This window comes from Phoenix dactylifera, chromosome 10 (genome assembly GCF_051530095.1).
Source record: "Phoenix dactylifera cultivar Ajwa chromosome 10, Ajwa_hap1_PhDact_Kaust_v1.1, whole genome shotgun sequence".
Classification (NCBI taxonomy): Eukaryota; Viridiplantae; Streptophyta; class Magnoliopsida; order Arecales; family Arecaceae; genus Phoenix; species Phoenix dactylifera.
Window position 1 is genome coordinate 3,162,501 of NC_143199.1, and position 15,000 is coordinate 3,177,500.

Sequence of the window (15,000 nt, forward strand, 5' to 3'; positions counted from 1 at the left end):
GGTACTATGGAACCAAGGCTTCTCCTCCGTTGATTGGCATGAGATGGATGGCTAAAGATCACCCAAGAAGGGCCCTCCCACGGCTGAACTTTGGCTTGCACTTTGGCCCTTGGATGAAAAGGAATGGAGGGTGGGATCTGCCAGGTTCCGCGGACCGGACGCACGGGACGCGAGTCCCGGTTGACCGGGTCGCGCGTCCCGGCTGGGCGTGTCCCAGTCCGGGCGGGACTGGGACTGGGCGCGCGCCAGGCGGGCGGGCGCGCACGGGCGCGCGCGTGGGCGCTGGCGCACGGGCGGGCGCGGTCGGCTGGCGCTGGCGCACGGGCGGGCGCAGGCGGGCGGGCGCGGGCGGGCGCGGGCGCGCGGGCGCGCGGGCGCGCGGGCGGGCGCGGGCGCGCGGGCGGGCGCGCTTGCGGGCGCGCGGGCGGGCGCGCGGGCGGGCGTGGGCGCGCTGGCTGGCGCGCGGGCGGGCGCGGGCGGTCGGCCTGCTGGGCGCACGGGCGGGCAGGCGCGCGGGCGGGGCTGGGCGCGGGCCTGGGCGCGCGGGCGGGGCTGGGCGCGGGCCTGGGCGCGCAGGGGCCTGGGCACGGGCACTGTAGCACTGTAGCATGCGAGGTTCTTGGCCAAGAACCTCGCTGCACTGTAGCAATGGCAGGATTGGGCTGTGGCTTGGCTTCGGCGGGGCGGTGCGCGCGGCGGGTTCGGCCAAGGTTGGGCATGCTTGGCCATGGCTTGGGCATGCATGGGCACATGTTTGGCTTGGCCGAGGTTGGGCGTGCTCGGCCGTATGAAGGTGCTTGGCCAAGGCTTTCCAAGCAAAGTAGTTGGCCTTGGCTTGACCCCCCGTTGGCCTCCTTGTGGTCTGATGGCCCTCTTTGGTTGGCATGGCTACTTTGGCCCTCAGTTGGTGTGCGACTGTTGCTCCTCTTGCGGCGTGGCTTGCGGGGGTCCTCAACATTCCTCCTCCCTTGAAGAACATCCTTGCCCTCAAGGATGAAGTTAGGGTACCTCTGAGAGACCTCGTCATAGTCCTCCCACGTAGCATCTTCCTTGGGCAAGCCGCCCCACTGAATCAAGACTTGCCAGATTTTGCGTCGTTCTCGGCCTCGTCTCCATATGCGGTACTTGAGAGCTTCAACTGGTTGTAGAAGTAGTCGACCCTCTTCGTTGAATGTGGGAAGGTCCGGTGCAACTAATGTCGGGTCACCAACCTTTTCTTTGAGCAACGACACATGGAAGACTGGATGCAGATGAGATGAGGCGGGTAACTCCAGTCGGTAGGCAACCTCTCCGATGCGTTCTATGATTCTGAACGGTCCATAAAATTTTTGAGATAGCTTGCGGCTGAACTTGTCTTTTAATGATTTCTGTTGGTAGGGCTTCAGCTTTAAGTAGACATACTGGCCAGGGTTGAAGACAACTTCTCGGCGACCTTGGTCATAGTACCTCTTCATTCTTTCTTGTGCCTTCCGAAGCTCTCTTTTTGCATTTGCTAGGACTTCGTCTCTTGTCATTAATTCTTGTTCAACTTCCTCACTTCGGGCCGTGCCTCTTTCATATGTAGTCAGTAGTGGAGGGGGCCTCCCATACACAAGTTCAAAAGGACTCAATTTAATGGATGAGTGGTAGGAAGTATTATACCAGAATTCAGCCCAGGCTATGAAAGCTTCCCATCGTGATTGTTGCTCATGGCAGAAGCAGCGCAAGTATTGCCCCAAGGTCCTGTTGACTATCTCTGTTTGTCCGTCCGTCTGCGGGTGGTAAGAGGAACTGGCTTTCAGTTTGCTTCCTTGCAAGGTGAACAGCTCCTTCCAGAAAGTACTCATGAAGACTCGATCTCGGTCGGTGACGATGCTCCTTGGTACTCCATGGAGTCGAACAATGGTCTCCACGAATGCATGTGCAACTGACTTGGCTGTGTAAGGATGTTTAAGAGGTATGAAGTGTGCATACTTACTTAGCCGATCAACCACCACTAGGATCACTTCGTAGCCTTTGCTTGCTGGTAGACCCTCGATGAAGTCCATGGTCAGATCCTCCCATATCATGTTCGGGATGGGAAGTGGTTGCAGCAGTCCGGTGGGTGCCCGTGGATCGTATTTGGTCTTCTGGCATGTCTCGCACTCGGCCACCAAGGTTTTGACGTCGCGCTTCAACCCTTCCCAATAGAAAAAGTGCTTCACACGAAGATAGGTGCGAAGCCATCCTGAATGGCCACCTTCCTTGCTGTTGTGGAAGTGGTCTAAGATGTTTCTTCTCAAGTCGGGGACGTCGGGGACATAGATATTTCCCTTGTAAAAAATCAGACCATCACGCATCTTAAATTCTGCAACACCCATAGCCGCTGCATCAAGTTTCTCTTGGATTTCTTGTGCTCGGGCGTCAAGCTTTGATGCTTCACGAACTCGGTCCCAAATTCTCCAATCGACGCCGCTGATTGCTGAAAAATTCTGCGGCTCATTCATGTCTTCAGCCACCCACAACATCTGGTCGTTCTCCCTTCGCGACAACGCGTCAGCCACCTTGTTTTCTTTGCCGGGTTGATAGATGATGTCGTACTCGAATCCCAGCAACTTGACAAGAAATTTTTGCTGCTCGGGGGTCACTATCTTCTGTTGAAGTAGATGGCGGAGGGCTTGCTGGTCTGTGATGATGGTGAAGCGCCGGCCGAGAAGGTATGGCCTCCAAATCTTCACCGCATGTACAACCGCCAACAATTCTCTTGCGTACGTGCTCCAAGCCTTCTTTCTTGGCCCTAATGCTTTGGAAATAAAGGCCAAGGGTCGTCGTTCCTGCACCAAAACAGCACCTATACCTTCGCCACTAGCGTCGGTGTAGACCTCGAACGGTTTGGAAAAGTCGGGCAAGGCAAGTACCGGTGTTTGTGTCATAGCTTCCTTGAGGTCTTCAAATGCCTTGCGTGCTTGAATGGTCCACATGAAACCTCCTTTCTTCAGCATGGTGGTTAGTGGCTTTGCAATCAGCCCATAATCCTTTACGAATCGTCGGTAGTAGCCTGTTAGCCCCAAAAATCCTCTTAGGGCTGTGATATCCTTCGGCCATGGCCAATCGAGCATGGCCTGAATTTTTCGCTGATCCACCCGAACTCCTTCGGCTGAAATTATGTGGCCCAAGTACTCGAGCTCCACTTGTGCGAATGCACACTTTGAAGGCTTGATGTGAAAGTGGTGCTCCTCCAAGGTGCGTAGAACAATCTCCAAGTGCTCAAGGTGCTCGTCCATGGATCTGGAATATATCAAGATGTCATCAAAAAATACTAAGACAAACCTTCGCAAGTGGGGTCTGAAAATTTCGTTCATGGCCGCTTGGAATGTTGATGGCGCATTGCATAGACCGAATGGCATCACCAAGTACTCGTAGTGGCCGGAATGTGTCCTGAAGGCCGTCTTATGCACATCCTCCTCTTTCATTCTGATTTGATGGTAGCCGGCTCGTAAGTCCAATTTGGTGAAGAACTTGGCACCATGCAATTCATCGAGCATCTCGTCCACCGTAGGGATCGGAAAATGGTCTTTGATGGTTGCTTCATTAAGAGCTCGGTAGTCGGTGCAGAACCTCCATGAGCCATCCTTCTTTCTCACCAATAGGACGGGTGAGGAGAAGGGACTTGAGCTATGTCGGATCAGCCCCTGGCTAAGCATTTCATCAACTTGACGCTCAATTTCTCCCTTTTGAAAGTGTGCGTACCTGTATGGTGGAACATTGACTGCAGCAGCCTCATCTTTCATCCGAATTGGATGATCAAAGTCTCGTTGTGGCGGGAGGGAAGTAGGCTTCTGGAGGACACTTTGATGAGCCTCTAACACCCTCCGGATTGGTGGTGGCAGCCCCTCAAGTGCTTGCTGCTGCTGCTGAATTTCTGCATCATCTTGGAGAGGACCTTCTTGGTTCGGGCTAGCCATAACAACGGCAAAGCAGCTAGCCCCTCCTTTGCATAGTTTTTCTATCATGTTGGCCTCGCAAGGCCGTACTTCCTTGCTGCTCAAGGCCGTCCATGTCCTCTTTCGGCCACCAAGTTTAAACTCCATGGTCATCGCGTCGAAGTCGGTCACCACCCGGCCTAGACTGCGTAACCATGCATTTCCCAATACAATGTCTAAGCCGACTAACTGAAGTACATGTAGATCGGCTTTAACTCTCACCCCTTGTACATTCATCTTTACATTATTAACAATTTCAGCACATAGTAATTTTTCACCACTAGCAATTTTGACGTCAAACGGTGAAACCGGTGTACCTTTGAGTCCAACCTTGCGTACGATTGCTGAGTTGATGAAATTGTGAGAAGAGCCGCTGTCCACTAACAAGGAGACTTCATGCTTGCCGATCCAAGCCATTAGCCTCATTGTCGAGGGTTTTGGTGCGCCGCAAAGTGCATTGAGTGACAATTCGGCTTGCTGATTTTCTGCACATGGTTCGGTCTCTTCGGGGTGATCTTCCTCCTCACTACTGCTATCTGAATTTTCAGATGCAGCGGGCTCTTCGTCGCTGCTTGCATCAAGGACGTAGACTTGGCCGGTCTTACAACGATGCTCCCGGCTCCACTTTTCACCGCACTTGAAACATAGACCCTTTTTTATGTAGTCTTGCAGCTCATCACGTGACAACTTCTTTACCTCCCTTTGCTGATTTTTGGAACCTGTTGAAGTTACCTCTTTGGATCTGAAATTTACCTTGGATGGTTGTGGTTTGGTGAACTTGCTGATGGCACCATCCTTGGTTGGACGTCGTTCCGGGTTGTAGCTTTGGTCTAGGATCTCCGCCATGCGCATTGCCTCTTGTAGCCGTGTTGGTTGTTTGAGTTTGATCTCCTTGGCTAGCCATGGTTTGAGGCCGTCGATGAAGGTACCAAGCAAGGCTTCGTCGGACCATCCGCTGACCATAGTTTGTAATTGCCGGAACTCATCGATGTAGGTCTGGACTTTGCCTTCTTGTTTAAGTTTTGCAAGTTGACCATGATGATTGACAACGGGGGATGGTCCCCATTGTTTCATGAATTCATCCATAAAGGCCGTCCACCCCAACCTTCTCCCTTCTTTCTCATACAAGGCCCGGATCCACCTCCACCATCGGCTAGCCCTACCCTCTAAGTGAAAACTGGCTAGGGTCACCCGATCAGCCCGTGGGATGTCATAAACGTCAAAGTACTGATCCGCCTTGTCAAGCCACTCATACGGGTCTCCTCCACCAAACTTTGGGAAGTCAATTTTGGGTTTCCTAAGCCCTTCTCCTCTAGGCCGTGGACCCCTATAGTCATCATCTCCAAAGTCATTACCCCGCATGTTTCTTCCTCTCCTTGCCATGGGTTCTCTCCGGCCATAAGGCCTTTGAGCATGGAAGGGGCGTTCTTCGGGTTCACTATCGGCCTCTTCATGATTGTTATGGCCATTACTAACCCGCTCATCATCAAGCCACCTCTCAAACACTAAGCCTTCGGCTTCAATCCTTCCTCCCATTCGCCCATGGTGCCTAATGTCATGATCTACATGATGTGTACCCTGAACACTAATGGCATCGCTCTCATACCTTGCCCGGCCCTGCCGTGCGGCATGCGACCTAGGCACTTCTTCTTGCACCCTCTTATGTTCCCTCTCTAGCATCCTCCTTTCCAACCTCTCCATGTTGGCATTGTTTTCTCTCCTTATTTCAGCCATATTTGCAGCCATAGTATTGGACAAGGTTTCCAAGGCGCGGTTAAGGTTGGCTGAACTAACTTCCAGGGCTTCTAACCTCCTATCTTGGTTGCTATAACGGGGGGACTCCATCTCCTTTTAACCCTCTGTTTTAGGACTCTAAATCCTTGAGACAACAGCCCCTCAAACTCCCAAAAACCAAACCACTCAAGCCCCAAAGACTTGCTGCAGAAAATTTCTGGGCTGCAGAAAATTTCTGCGGCAGTCCACAAACTTCAGCAGCCAAGATCTCCCTCAAAACAGAACCAAATCAACACGTGGGGATGCCTATTACAGTGAATAATAAGCTCTGAAACTCTCCACCAAAACTCAAAATCAAAGCTTCAGAACCCTGTTCTTAACACCCAAAGCAAGCACCTAGTTGCAGAATTTTTCTGCAACAAAGGAACTTCACAAACCAGCCCCCAATCCTCCTGCGGTTGTCACCCAATGGATGAACCAACCCACCTCACGTGTACACCACTCAATCAGCCTCCGACAGGGGTTTTACAATAATAAAAACAGAAATTAAACATCCCCCAATCGTATACAAATTCGAGCCAAATATAGGATGCAGAATTTTTATGAACTTCCCCAAAATCTATGATCTGAATTTTAACTTTAGATCAAACAGAATATGCAACGAAAATTCAGATCTGGAAGATTGGGATTCAAGCGTTACCTCCTTGAGAGGATCTCTCAATGAAAGCACCAAATTGATGGGGGCTCACGGTCCAAAGCCCCTCACCAAGCCTCTTTTCCTTGCGCTCCTCGCGTGCGCCTCCAAAATCCTTTGATGGTGGACCGATTGTAGGTAACGCCGGTGGATTAACTCAATGAAAGAGATCAACAATGAAGAAAACTTGATTTGTATTCCACTAACTTGAAGAACGAAGAACAATAGAAAAGAAAGCAAAAGAAATCTAGAAAGAGATTGAAGAGATCTCTTCCTAGCCCAATCTAGTGGAGATTGATGTATCTACCACTAGCCCAAGTCCTAGAACATAAGATCTAAGACCGAACTCGGCACAAACGCCGCCCAAGCCTTACGGCCGACATAACCATGACTCTCAAAAGAACTCTTCATGCCCCCAATGGCCCCTTTACATCTCTTTTTATACCCTAAGCCCTAGACAAAACATGGTACTATGGAACCAAGGCTTCTCCTCCGTTGATTGGCATGAGATGGATGGCTAAAGATCACCCAAGAAGGGCCCTCCCACGGCTGAACTTTGGCTTGCACTTTGGCCCTTGGATGAAAAGGAATGGAGGGTGGGATCTGCCAGGTTCCGCGGACCGGACGCACGGGACGCGAGTCCCGGTTGACCGGGTCGCGCGTCCCGGCTGGGCGTGTCCCAGTCCGGGCGGGACTGGGACTGGGCGCGCGCCAGGCGGGCGGGCGCGCACGGGCGCGCGCGTGGGCGCTGGCGCACGGGCGGGCGCGGTCGGCTGGCGCTGGCGCACGGGCGGGCGCAGGCGGGCGGGCGCGGGCGGGCGCGGGCGCGCGGGCGGGCGCGCGGGCGGGCGCGCTGGCGGGCGCGCGGGCGGGCGCGCGGGCGGGCGTGGGCGCGCTGGCTGGCGCGCGGGCGGGCGCGGGCGGTCGGCCTGCTGGGCGCACGGGCGGGCAGGCGCGCGGGCGGGGCTGGGCGCGGGCCTGGGCGCGCGGGCGGGGCTGGGCGCGGGCCTGGGCGCGCAGGGGCCTGGGCACGGGCACTGTAGCACTGTAGCATGCGAGGTTCTTGGCCAAGAACCTCGCTGCACTGTAGCAATGGCAGGATTGGGCTGTGGCTTGGCTTCGGCGGGGCGGTGCGCGCGGCGGGTTCGGCCAAGGTTGGGCATGCTTGGCCATGGCTTGGGCATGCATGGGCACATGTTTGGCTTGGCCGAGGTTGGGCGTGCTCGGCCGTATGAAGGTGCTTGGCCAAGGCTTTCCAAGCAAAGTAGTTGGCCTTGGCTTGACCCCCCGTTGGCCTCCTTGTGGTCCGATGGCCCTCTTTGGTTGGCATGGCTACTTTGGCCCTCAGTTGGTGTGCGACTGTTGCTCCTCTTGCGGCGTGGCTTGCGGGGATCCTCAACACCGTGGCCTGGGCGCGGGCGCGCGCGGCAGGCGCGCAGCGCGGCCGGGGCGTCGGCGCGGGCGCGCGCGGCCGTGGCCTGGGCGCGGGCGCGCGCGGCCTGGGCGCGGCGCGGCCGGGGCCTGGGCGGGCGCGGCGCGGCCGGGGCCTGGGCGCGGCCGTGGCCTGGGCGCGGGCGCGCGCGCCAGGCGCGCAGCGCGGCCGTGGCCTGGGCGCGGGCGCGCGCGGCCGCGTGCGGCTGGGGCTCATGGGCGCGGCTTGGGCCGCGCATGGGCATGCCATGGCTTTGGCACGCTGGGCACCGTCTTGGCCGACCTTGGAGGCACTTGGTCAAGCATTGGAGGCCTTGGCTTGGCCTAGGCTTGGCCAAGTGTGAATGGGCTTGGCCTATTGCGAAGAGTCACGGCAAAGGTTCGACCGAAGCTCGCGGCGCCCCGGACGGAGCCGGGCCGCTCCCGCCTTTGCCGCGGCGCACGGGCGCCGCCGCCGTCCGGCCGTCGCGGCGGCCGCGCACGGCACTTCGGCTTCCTCCGTCGGCCCTCCTGGGACGCGCGACCCGTGCGACCGGGACGCGCATCCCGTGCGACCGGGACGCATGTCCGGGCGGTTCCCGTTTGCAACGCTCCTCGGTACTTTGGAACGCTTGGGGTGGGCTTTGGGCGGATGCCCCGCTGGGGTGGTAGGGAGGGGGGGCTGCTGCCGCCGCGGCGGGCCTTCCGCTCCACTCCGCACAAGCCCGCCGTGGGCACTCGCTGCGGGCGTGCCCGGCACCGTTCGTCCTCGAGGGATTCGGCCCGTCGGCTCGCTCGGATGGGCCACGCGCAGCGGGCCCACGACGGAGCCGGCACGCTCCTTCTGCTGGCGCGGCGCTCGGTCTACGCCTCCGGCCGGCCGTTGCGGCGGCCGTGCACGGCGCTTCGGATCGGTCGGCCCGTCGTCCCGTCCCTGACGAAGTTTTCGCGGCCGCGCGCGCGCGGAGTTGGATCGGCCTTACTTGGTCCGATCCTTCGCCCTCGCATGTTGCGTGGGCTCGGTCCCGTCCCGTTCGGTGAAATCTTTGTCCGCTCTGGTGCGTCCCTGTGGGTTCCTTTGTCGGTTTTGCGGGTTCGGCCGGGCCTTCCGTGCCGGCCCGTCGGCTCGCTCGGATGGGCCCCGCGGAGTTGGCCCACGACGGAGCCGGCACGCTCCTTCCGCTAGTGCGGCGCTCGGTCTATTCCTTCGGTCGGCCCTTGCGGCGGCCGTGCGCGGTGCTTCGGATCGGTCGGCCGGTCTTCCCGTCCCTCATGAAGTGTTCGCGGCCGCGCGCGCGCGGAGTTGGATCGGCCTTACTTGGTCCGATCCTTCGCCCTCGCATGTTCCGTGGGCTCGGTCCCGTCCTGTTCGGTGAAATCTTTGTCCGCTCTGGTGCGTCCCTGTGGGTTCCTTTGTCGGTTTTGCGGGTTCGGCCGGGCCTTCCGCGCCGGCCCGTCGGCTCGCTCGGATGGGCCCCGCGGAGTTGGCCCACGACGGAGCCGGCACGCTCCTTCCGCTGGTGCGGCTCTCGGTCTACGCCTCCAGCCGGCCCTTGTGGCGGCCGTGCGCGGCGCTTCGGTTCGGTCGGCCGGTCTTCCTGTCCCTCACGAAGTGCTCGCGGCCGCGCGCGCGCGGAGTTGGATCGGCCTTACTTGGTCCGATCCGTCGCCATCGCATGTTGCGTGGGCTCGGTCCCGTCTCGGTGAAATCTTGGGCCGCTTTGGTGCGTCCCTGTGGGTTCCTTTGTCGGTTTTGCGGGCTCGGCGCCGGGCCTTCCGCGCCGGTCCGTCGGCTCGCTCGGACGGACCGTGCGCAGGTGGTCCCCGACGGAGCCGGCACGCTCCTTCCGCTGGCGCGGCGCTCGGTCTATGCCTCCGGCCGGCCCTCGCGGCGGCCGTGCGCGGCGCTTCGGTTCGGTCGGCCGGTCGTCCCGTCCCTCACGAAGTTCCTGCGGCCGCGCGTGCGTGGAGCGGGATCGGCCTTACTTGGTCGGATCCGTCGCCCTCGCCTGTTGCGGGGGCTCGGTCCCGTCCCGTTCGGTGAAAGCTTTGCCCGCTCTGGTGCGTCCCCGTGGGTTCCTTTGTCGGTTTTGCGGCCTTGGCGGCGGGCCTTCCGTGTCGGCCCGTCGTGGGCCCGCTGCGCGTCCGTGCGCGGTGCTTCGGATCGGTAGGCCCGTCGTCTGGGTCCCTTACGAAGCTTTGCGCGACCGCTCCTTTGTCGCCGGTCCCCTGTTAGGGCTGACCGAGCCCTCCGTTCGCCCCCTGGCCCGTCGCATGGGCCCCCGGCGCCTCCGCGGCGCCCCACCGAAAACTGTCACGACGCGCATCCAGCGCCGACGAGGTCGCAGGTTACGTGCGGCAGCCGGGGGGCTAGGCCGAGCGGCGGCGGGCCCGCCCACGGACGGGCGCGGGGAGGAGCGCAGCCGGCACGCGGCGCGGAGCGGCGGCGGCATGCCGCCGGGCGGCCGTCGGCTCAACCGTGCCCGAGTCCCGCGGGCACCGCGTCGCCCGGCCGGCGCGAGCGGCGGCGGGCCCGCCCGCGGACGGGCGCGGGGAGGAGCGCAGCCGGCACGCGGCGCGGAGCGGCGGCGGCATGCCGCCGGGCGGCCGACGGCTCAACCATGCCCGAGTCCCGCGGGCACCGCGTCGCCCGGCCGGCGCGAGCGCACGAGGGCGGGAGGCAACCGGGCGGCGCCTGCGGAACCGGATGCGACGGCCGGCGCGGCACGGCCCCGACGGGTCCGCACCGAAGACCAGCGCGGTGCGGATCGACCGCTGATGAGGTCAGAGGTTACGTGCGGCAGCCGGCCGGCTGGCCCGAGCGGCGGCCGGCACGCGACGGGGATCGAGCGGCCCCGACGGCTTGCAGCCGGGCGGCCGACGGCTAGGCCGTACCGGAGTCCCGCGGTCGTTCGGGCGAAGGGGCGCATGCTGCGGGAAAGGCCTGCGGCGGCGAACCGTCCGCCCGGCCGGCCAAGCCTTCCGCGGCGGCGCGCACGTGGCGGCGCGGCCGAGATGACCGAGCGAAGCCCCGGCGATGGGCGGCGCGCACGTGTCCGTGCGGCCGAGATGACCGAGCGAAGCCCGGGCGGCGCCCGCCGTGCGCCCTGCCGGATCGCGCCTTCCGCCGGCGCGCAACGCCGGTCCCGCGTTCCGGCCGCGGGAGAGGCCTGCGTCGGCGAACCGTCCGCCCCGCCGGCCGAACCTTCCGCGGCTGCGCGCACGTGTCCGTGCGGCCGAGATGACCGAGCGAAGCCCCGGCGACGGGCGGCGCCCGCCGTGCGCCCCGGCGGATTGCGCGGCCCGCCGGCGCGCAACGCCGGGCCCACGTTCCGGCTGCGGGAAAGGCCTGCGGCGGCGAACCGTCCGCCCCGCCGGCCGAACCTTGCGCGGCGGCGCTTACGTGTCCGTGCGGCAGAGATGACCGAGCAAGCTCCGGCGATGGGCGGCGCCCTCCGTGCGCCCCGCCGGATCGCCTGCGAGCGGCGAGCGTCCGGGCGGGCCCCTTTCGCAACTTCCCTCGGTACTCTAAACACCCCTTGCCTCTCGGTCTTCCCCCCGACCCTCTCGGTATTTGCTCGGATATGTGCATGCATCGTCCCTCGTCGCCTTCGGTTATCCTCCCCGGGGTGGGCTTTGCGCCGACGCGCCAACGGGGTGGTAGGGGGGCTGCAGCCGCGGCCGCCGTGTTTCGCCATCCGCGCGTGCGCCGCCGGATCCGAGTGGAGGTCGCGGGCGACTCGTCGATGCTTGTACTAGGGGCGCATGCCGGCAGCCCCCCGCGGGGTGCGGGACCCCCGATCGGCGTGCGAGGGACGGGCGTCCGGGCGGGCCCCGTTTCCAACTTCCCTCGGAACATTAAAACCCCCCGACCCCCTCGGTCTTCGCTCCGGCCCTATCGCTATTGCTCGGATATGTGCATCCACCGTCCCTCGTTGCCTTCGGTTATCTACCCCAGGGTGGGCCTTGCGCCGATGCCCCGATGGGGTGGCAGGGGTGGGGCTGCCGCGGCCGGCGCGTTTCGGCATCCGCGCTTGGGGGCTCGGACCCGAGTGGAGGTCGCGGGCGGCTCGTCGATGCCTGCACCGGGAGCGCATGCCGGCAGCCCCCCGCGGGGCGCCGGACCCCCGATCGGCGTGCGATGGACGGGGGGAGGGGCGGGCCCGGTTTGCAAATTCCCTCGGTACTTTAAAATCTCACGGCCCTGTCGGTGCTCCCTCCGGCCCTATCGCCACTGCTCGGATATGTGCATCCACCGTCCCTCGTTGCCTTCGGTTATCTACCCCGCGGTGGGCTTTGCGCCGATGCCCCGATGGGGTGGCAGGGGGCACGCTCTAGGCCGTGCCACGGGGCGCGGGCGCCGGCGCCGTACGTCCCTCGCGGCGGCCGTGAGCGGCACCTCGGCTTGCTCGGTCTGTCCTCCCGGGACGCGCGACCCGTGCGACCGGGACGCGCATCCCGTGCGACCGGGACGCGTGTCCGGGCCGTTCCCGTTTGCAACGCTCCTCGGTACTTTGGAACGCTTGGGGTGGGCTTTGGGCGGATGCCCCGCCGGGGTGGTAGGGAGGGGGGGCGGCTGCTGCCGCGGCAGGACTTCCGCTCCACTCCGCACAAGTCCGTCGCCTCGCGGCGGGCGCGCCCGGCACCGTTCGTCCCCGAGGGAGCCGGCACGCGCCCGCCGAGGCCCCGGCGCATGGGCGCCGCCGCCGGCCGTCCGCGCGGCGGCCGTGCGCCGGCTTCCTCCGTCGGCCCTCCCGGGATGCGCGACCCGTGCGACCGGGACGCGCATCCCGTGAGACCGGGACGCGTGTCCGGGCCGTTCCCGTTTGCAACGCTCCTCGGTACTTTGGAACGCTTGGGGTGGGCCTTGGGCGGATGCCCCGCCGGGGTGGTAGGGAGGGGGGGCTGCTGCTGCCGCGGCGGGACTTCCGCTCCACTCCGCACAAGTCCGTCGCCTCGCGGCAGGCGGGCCCGGCACCGTTCGTCCCCGAGGGAGCCGGCCCGCGCCCGCCGAGGCCCCGGCGCATGGGCGCCCCCGCCGGCCGTCCGCGCGGCGGCCGTGCGCCGGCTTCCTCCGTCGGCCCTCCCGGGATGCGCGACCCGTGCGACCGGGACGCGCATCCCGTGCGACCGGGACGCGTGTCCGGGCGGTTCCCGTTTGCAACGCTCCTCGGTACTTTGGAACGCTTGGGGTGGGCTTTGGGCGGATGCCCCGTCGGGGTGGTAGGGAGGGGGGGCTGGCGCCGCCGCGGCGGGCCTTCCGCCCCCCTCCGCACAAGTCCGTTGCCTCGCGGCGGTCGTGCCCGGCACCGTTCGTCCCCGACGGAGCCGTCGCGCGCCCGACGACTTTCCAGCGCACGGGCGCCGCCGCCGGCCGTCCGTGCGCGGCGGCCGTGCGCCACTTCGGCTTCGTCCGTCGGCCCTCCCGGGACGCGCGACCCGTGCGACCGGGACGCGCATCCCGTGCGACCGGGTCGCGTGTCCGGGCCGTTCCCGTTTGCAACGCTCCTCGGTACTTTGGAACGCTTGGGGTGGGCTTTGGGCGGATGCCCCGCCGGGGTGGTAGGGAGGGGGGGTCTGCTGCCGCCGCGGCGGGCCTTCCGCTCCACTCCGCACAGGACCGTTGCCTCGCGGCGGACTTGCCCGGCACATTTCGTCCCCGACGGAGCCGGCACGCGCCTGCCGACTTCCCGGCGCACGGGCGCTGCCTTCGGCCGTCCGCGCGGCGGCCGTGCGCCGGCTTCCTCCGTCGGCCCTCCCGGGATGCGCGACCCGTGCGACCGGGACGCGCATCCCGTGCGACCGGGACGCGCATCCCGTGAGACCGGGACGCGTGTCCGGGCCGTTCCCGTTTGCAACGCTCCTCGGTACTTTGGAACGCTTGGGGTGGGCCTTGGGCGGATGCCCCGCCGGGGTGGTAGGGAGGGGGGGCTGCTGCTGCCGCGGCGGGACTTCCGCTCCACTCCGCACAAGTCCGTCGCCTCGCGGCGGGCGCGCCCGGCACCGTTCGTCCCCGAGGGAGCCGGCACGCGCCCGCCGAGGCCCCGGCGCATGGGCGCCGCCGCCGGCCGTCCGCGCGGCGGCCGTGCGCCGGCTTCCTCCGTCGGCCCTCCCGGGATGCGCGACCGGGTCGCGCATCCCGTGAGACCGGGACGCGTGTCCGGGCCGTTCCCGTTTGCAACGCTCCTCGGTACTTTGGAACGCTTGGGGTGGGCCTTGGGCGGATGCCCCGCCGGGGTGGTAGGGAGGGGGGGCTGCTGCTGCCGCGGCGGGACTTCCGCTCCACTCCGCACAAGTCCGTCGCCTCGCGGCGGGCGGGCCCGGCACCGTTCGTCCCCGAGGGAGCCGGCCCGCGCCCGCCGAGGCCCCGGCGCATGGGCGCCCCCGCCGGCCGTCCGCGCGGCGGCCGTGCGCCGGCTTCCTCCGTCGGCCCTCCCGGGACGCGCGACCCGTGCGACCGGGACGCGCATCCCGTGCGACCGGGACGCGTGTCCGGGCGGTTCCCGTTTGCAACGCTCCTCGGTACTTTGGAACGCTTGGGGTGGGCTTTGGGCGGATGCCCCGTCGGGGTGGTAGGGAGGGGGGGCTGGCGCCGCCGCGGCGGGCCTTCCGCCCCCCTCCGCACAAGTCCGTTGCCTCGCGGCGGTCGTGCCCGGCACCGTTCGTTCCCGACGGAGCCGTCGCGCGCCCGACGACTTTCCGGCGCACGGGCGCCGCCGCCGGCCGTCCGTGCGCGGCGGCCGTGCGCCACTTCGGCTTCGTCCGTCGGCCCTCCCGGGACGCGCGACCCGTGCGACCGGGACGCGCATCCCGTGCGACCGGGTCGCGTGTCCGGGCCGTTCCCGTTTGCAACGCTCCTCGGTACTTTGGAACGCTTGGGGTGGGCTTTGGGCGGATGCCCCGCCGGGGTGGTAGGGAGGGGGGGTCTGCTGCCGCCGCGGCGGGCCTTCCGCTCCACTCCGCACAGGACCGTTGCCTCGCGGCGGACTTGCCCGGCACATTTCGTCCCCGACGGAGCCGGCACGCGCCTGCCGACTTCCCGGCGCACGGGCGCTGCCTTCGGCCGTCCGTGCCCGGCGGCCGTGCGCCACTTCGGCTCCCTCCATCGGCCCTCCCGGGAAGCGCGTCCCGGACGTTCGGGATGCGCACCCCGTGCGACCGGGACTCGCGTCCGGGCCGTTTCCGTGTGCAATGCTCCTCGATTCGCTGGAGCCCTTGGGG